This window comes from Lycium ferocissimum, unplaced genomic scaffold (genome assembly GCF_029784015.1).
Source record: "Lycium ferocissimum isolate CSIRO_LF1 unplaced genomic scaffold, AGI_CSIRO_Lferr_CH_V1 ctg27092, whole genome shotgun sequence".
Classification (NCBI taxonomy): Eukaryota; Viridiplantae; Streptophyta; class Magnoliopsida; order Solanales; family Solanaceae; genus Lycium; species Lycium ferocissimum.
The window spans coordinates 1-6,599 of NW_026723360.1; the positions used below are offsets into that span (position 1 = coordinate 1).

A 6,599-nucleotide genomic window follows, 5' to 3' on the forward strand; every position below is an offset into this window, starting at 1 on the left:
ATTCTACTTATCTTGTTAGATTGATCACAAATTCTATGGCACTGACATGCTTTATATTATTTGCATACAACCTATCTTGCTAAATTGTTCAATAAATTGGCCGGATTGACACGATTTGTTTGTGTTGTTCATCAAGGTGTTCTTTTAATTTGCAATTCCATTTTTTATAAAAACCACCCAAAATCTACTCCAAATGATCTAAATTTGAAACAAAGCCACCAAAAAATCCTCGATCACCAATTTAGTGAAAAAAACAACAACAACAACAACAAATTAAGAATATCCTTAGTCTTCTTCACCACTATCTAAAGACAAATAATGGAGTTTTGAGATTCTTAAAGCAAATCACTAAATTATGTTTGAACTAAAAAAAAATGAAATGCAATTTTCTTATCATCTTAAGTTTAGGTAATTGGATTTATATCAGCGAAATCATATGCTTCCTGCACAATAAAGGGATATGATAAAGTTTTTTCAATTAAACTAATAAATGGAGTTGCTATTTTCATCTTATCCTATTTACCATCATTTATCTTTGATATTATAAAAGTCGTGTTGTTATTTTTGTATCAGCTTATGATCTAAATGAGTCATAAATATACCCTAGTTGTCTATATGTTCCTCAACGCTAACTCCCAAAAGAACGGGGGATTTAATAATAATCACTCGACGGTTTTAACAATTATTAATCATTAACAAGTACAATGTATAAAAAAATCATATAATGTATAAAAAATCAAAAAATTAATTGCAGCCAATTAAAAGAAGGGGCACACAAATTAAAGACCAGTCAGTATGTCTCTATATATTCCTCACTCCAGCTATTTTTCTTTCCTTAATTAATAATTCTTTCGGTTAAAAAAGAGTGTCTACTTAGTCATTTACACATTCCTTAAGAAAATACAAATGGCTAGGCAAAAATAGATAATTATGATTAAACTACCCCGATTAAATAGGTATTGAGATTGATCACTTTTAACACTTAAGAAGGCCAAATCTGAAAAAAGAAGGTTAATTCTTTCTTAATTTGGTAAGTGAACACTTTTTTTTTAACAAGAAAATAAAGGTTAGGTGAAGCAATTTCTTTTTTGAGCAAGTAGGAAGTATTTCCTCCGGTCCATTTCAGGATTTCTTCTTTGAAAAATAGATGATTCAAAGTAGTTGTCATTTTAAAAAATTAAGATATAATTAACGGAAAACGGTCGGATATATCTTCTAATTCATTTTATTGTTGAACTCTATCCCTATTATACTTTTTGGCTATTTATACCTTGCTGTCAAGCAAAGTTCTAAATTTGACGCTCATTTTAACGGAAGTAACACTTTAAAAAAACAAATACCCGACCCGGCCAAACTCATTGGAAACCCCCAAACAAACTAAAACCCTCCCCCATTAGCAAAAACCTAGGTACAGTAAATGGAAGAATTACTAAAAGATACAGTAGGTTTTAATCTGGCAATGTTTGTGAACAACGTTTGCTAACATTGAAGTGGAAGAGATGAGGAACTATTCTTCAATAGCGAAGGAAGTTGAGACGCCATTGTCCGGTGATTGGATTGCTGATCGGAAGGTTTCAAGGAGACTGCTGAGTATTTTAGTGTTGGCTTGATTCTTGCCACGTGGCCTCTCCTTTAAAGTAAGGTATATACGCAATACTAGTATTAAATTGATGAGTTGAGATGAGTGAAATTGAAAAGAAACGAAATTTCTCTCATGCCACGAAATTCTTTCATTCCTTCCTCTTTTTACTTTACTTTTTTTTTTTTTTAATTCCACTCCTTAGTTTCTCACAAATAGTGGGAAAAGGTAGGATGTGATATTGATGACGAGAAGGAAGATAATACGAAGTTGTCCATAAGTTGCGTTGGCTGGTGGCTAATAATGTTGAAGACAAAAGGCAACATTTTCACTCTTTATTACTTTTACTCTTTAATAAGTCACCAATTAATTCGTCCATGTATTCATTGGATTTTCTTATGTAGAAGGAGTAAATAAGACACTCCTAAGATGGTTTTAAGTATTAATGTTGTATATTTTGTCACAACAAACTGAGACGTTAGCGATTAAAGTAGGAAAATAAGAACTAAATGCAAAAGGAAATAAAAAAAGAGGAAGTGGACAATAAAGTAGTTGTGACTTGCTAAGAAGCTGGACCCATCCATAATACTATAATAATGCTGAAGAGACTACAACCATAAGACATTAAAGATATTACAATAAAATCTCTTAGGTAGTTAAAAATTTAATGATAAAAGCAATATGAAGAGAAAATACATATTTTGCTTCCTTAACTTTCTGCTAAATCTTCTTTCACACCTAAACTTTGTGAGATTCCCCTTATCTCTAATCTTGTTTCATACTGCTCATAATATGCTTTAATCACATTTGGTGGGCTTGTACCAACACTTAAAAATAACAATTCAGAAAAGAGAGATAAACAATTGGTAAATTTCATTATATACAATATAATCATATATTTGCAGTTTATTCCTTCTAATTTTTGTTCTTAAACTGTACTTCAAATGATGGGAACCACTCGTTGCTTAACCAGTTTTTGCTGTTGTTACATAATCCCTCTGTCTATATTTAGTTACTATATAATTTTTAAATGTCCATTTTACCCTTAATGAACTGATATATAGACACAAACAATCTATGACTTATTTTAGACCACAAGTTTCAAAAGTTTTCGTTTCTTTTTTGAACTCCGTGCCCAATCAAACACTTCACATAAATTGGGACGGAGGAGTATATATATATAACCCACCACCAACCCATATATACATATGTCTAAGACTAAAGACTTAAAACATTTCTGCAATATGAAAGGTGAATACAGAGGATGTATACTATCAGAAATAACACTTTTGCTTCCTCAATTATAACTCCACCACAAAGTCTTTCTTTCCTTCCTTTTACTTTACTTTGATTCCCTTTTCATTTGTTTTCCAACTTTAGCTTTTCTTCCTTTCTGACCAATGGCCAATTAATCAAGTCTTGTTTCACTCCTTATTTGTGACATTATTATGTGTTTGTTTTAGACATTAGTCTATGACAACTCTTTCTTTTATTTTCTATTTAATTTACTCTGAGATTCTTTTCACTGTAATGTAGGGATGAGGCAGATTGCATCAAGAAGCTTGTTGATGGCATATTTCCTCAGTCGCTTCAAGTTATTTCACCTTTCCTGGAAAGCTTAGTGGGTATGAAATCTCAGGTTGAGAAAGTAGCCTCATTATTAGATGTGGAATCAAATGATGTTCGCTCCATTGGGATCTGGGGTATGGGCGGCATAGGCAAGACAGAAATTGCAAGTGTTATATATCAAAGATACCGTCATCTATTTGAAGTTGATTGTTTTCTTGGTGGTGTTGGAACACTGTATCAGAAAAATGGACTAACATGGCTAGCAGAACTCGTCATTTGTAAGCTCTTGGGTGAAAAGATGACTCTAACTAGTGAACACGAAGGGCTGATTATTTTAAAGAATATGCTTCGCTGGAAGAAAGTTTTGTTCATTCTCGATGATGCAACCCACTGAGAACAATTGGAGTTTTTAGTTGGAGGGGCAGAGTGGTCATGTTGGGGATAGCGTGTATGAAGTCCAACTATTAACTGAGGATGAAGCTCTTGAATTGTTCAGTAGGCATGCTTTTAGAGAAAAATCACCAAAGAAAGATTTTATGGAACTTTCAAGACAAGTGGTGAAGTATGCTGGTCGACTCCCTTTAGCTCTTAAAGTTTTGGGTTCTTCTTTTTACAGACGAGAGAAAAAGCAGTGGAGAGACATAATTGATCAGCTGAAGAGAATCCCTCACAATGATATTCTAGGAAAGCTTAGGCTTAGTTTTGATGGACTGAATAAAGATGAGAAGGAAATATTTCTAGATATTGCATTTGCAAGCATCTGCTGATCATACCATTGCAACAGACAGGGGACTACATTCGGATATGAGAATAAAGATGTAGAGGTGGATCAAGCAGCAATGGCAGTTCAAAAGGAACATGAATCTCAGAATGTTGAGCTGACTAGAGTTTGTGATACCCCTTCAAGGAAAATGGACGATGCTTCAAGAAAGAGAAAGAGGAAAAGAAATAGAAAGAGAAAGAGAAAGATAGCTAGGACAGATGAGACTAGCTGCTCTCATTGCACCAATTAGCTTGCATGACTTTGATGGATTGTGAGAAGCCTCTTACTGTGCTAGAAAAAAGGGTTACCCGAAGGAGAAAATCGAGGTTAGCCTTTATGATATCTTGAGAATTTTCGTGTTCATGTGTATTTTTTTACTTAATTTCATGTTCCTTGGTTGTAGGAAGAATCTATGGAATTGGATTTTAAGAACAAAGAAGATGTGATGGAGCAACTACTCCGACATGAAAGCCAAGTGTGAGGAGCTATGCAAGTAAGCACTTGTTTCTTTGAGAGTTGAAACAGAACGGAACGGGATCCCCTTGCTCATTGCATGTTTAAGTATTCTATTATTTTCAAACTTAAGCTGAAACAGAAAACACATATGTAGAAAACTGATTATTATCATGTTTGTTTGAAATTTACGTTGCATTTAATTGACCTAATTTTGACCAGACTTTCCTGATTTTTCATATGTAAAGTGTAAAACAAATGGTAAAACATACTGTCGAATCCTTATTAGCCTTTATCCCCTCTTATATGAGTAAAAGTGAGATAACAAATCCTAAATCACACTGACTTAGGTGAAGGCTTTCAAGTTACATGATTAACTTTTGGTATTTCAAGGGACATGGCAAAAAAGGAGGAAACTGAAAGATAGTTTCAAGAGGTACACAATTAGTTTCACTGGGTTCTCTTGTCAACAAAAAATTGTGATATATTGTTGAATTAGAGTATTATGAAAATAGCCCAACAGCAAGTAGGAGATAATGCAATCAACTAAACATAACTTTCTTGTGTTTTTCAGTACATGTCTTAGGTGAAAGATCAAGAAAATCCGCTACATTTGCCTTCTCCCAAGAGGGCCAGCTTTTATACCATTTTAATTGTATAGCGATTGGGGGGTATGCTCATTTTTCTAGGAGGTTGCGTTATACTCCCAATCCGAATTTTGTTATCGGTTTCCTGTTTTTACTAATAAATACAGCCATCTTTGGTTACATCAATGAAACCTATTTCCATGTATATCAAGTTGCCAAATATAATCTGTACACGCTTTGATTTTGTAAGGGAAGGTAGTGATAACAGAAATTGATGAGAGGTTGATGGCTCTTAAAGAAATGTGTTTGCTTGCTACTATGTTAGAGAAGCACTGTCTCATTTTCAACTTTTTAAACATTTTGGAGAGGTCTAACTAATAACTCTTGCAACTTTTTAAGTAATGAACTTGAGCTTACAAGATTGCAGATGTATAATTGTGACTTCTCTTTTCCTACTCAGATTGGTGAATGGTTTTAATCTGGAGACATGGAATCATACACAATGGTGACTTTTCCTTTCCTACTCAGATTGGTGATTGGGTATGTCTCTACTCCCCTTCTCTGTTTTCCTGATTGGCTATCCCTTCCACTTTCCTGAGTTTCATGTGAGAACATACTGAGTCTAATTGAATCCATTAAAGGTTGCATATTCCTCCATCGACGTGTGTGTACGTATATACTGCTCTCTTCATCCCAATTTAGGTGTCTTACTTTTTTTTTTTTTTTGTCCCAAAAAGAGTGTCTTTCTATATGATCAACCACCATATAATTTTTTTAAAAATATTTGTTGATATAATTAGCTAAATCTAGTATTTTATTTGAATTAAATATTATTAATTTTTATATAAGATAAATTTTATATTCAGATGTTGAGAAAACAATCAATCTTAATTATTTAGTAATCAGATCTTAATATAATAATTTAATATTTAAATTTGTGTTCAGATTCAGACATCTAAGTCTCAATGCACATTTTAATATTCAAATGTATATTCAAATTCATACGTCTTAATCTTAATAAATACATTTAAGGCATTCAACTATTTAAAGGAGAAAATGATCAAAACAATCCTTATGATATTGATGTTATTTTATTTTGGTCCTCCATATATTTTCCTTGATAAATATAGCCTTTTATATACGTTAAAAGGTGATACCTTGGTTGGAAGTCCTAAATTCAACAAAATTTTCAAATGGAATTATAAGTTTTAACATTTTTGTCGAGAAAACAATCAAATTGTCTTTAATATATGGGAGTGGGACTTAGTCCTTAATATATATCACGTAATTGAAATAGTGCTTATTATATATAAATTGATAATTTTGGTCCTTCATATATATCACGTAATCGAAATAGTCTTTAATGTATAGAAAAAATGAATACCACATAACCGAAATAGTCCTTAATATATGAAAAAGGATCATTCTAATCATAAACCTTCAAAATAACGGTGCAAATAAAAAAAATAAAAAAAAAAAACTGTTAATTTTAACCAACAATTCATATGAGCTGTATAAAAACAGGGAAAATGGGAGTGAAATTTCTCCGTCATAAACAAAATCTTATATAAGGAGAAGAAAGGTCAATTTTTGCTACCTTTAATCCAAACTCTTGTAACAATAATCAATATGTTTTTTGTCTTTGAAA

General features: G+C 32.4%; 1 long non-coding RNA gene across 1 annotated transcript; it reads left to right on the top strand.

Moving 5' to 3' along the window:
- Window positions 1-3,583: 3,583 nt before the first annotated feature.
- Window positions 3,584-4,798, top strand: LOC132043676 (uncharacterized). Its single transcript, XR_009411901.1, has 3 exons — window positions 3,584-4,237; window positions 4,315-4,404; window positions 4,715-4,798. It is a non-coding gene; the product is annotated as an uncharacterized LOC132043676 (long non-coding RNA).
- The last annotated feature ends 1,801 nt before the right edge of the window (window positions 4,799-6,599 follow it).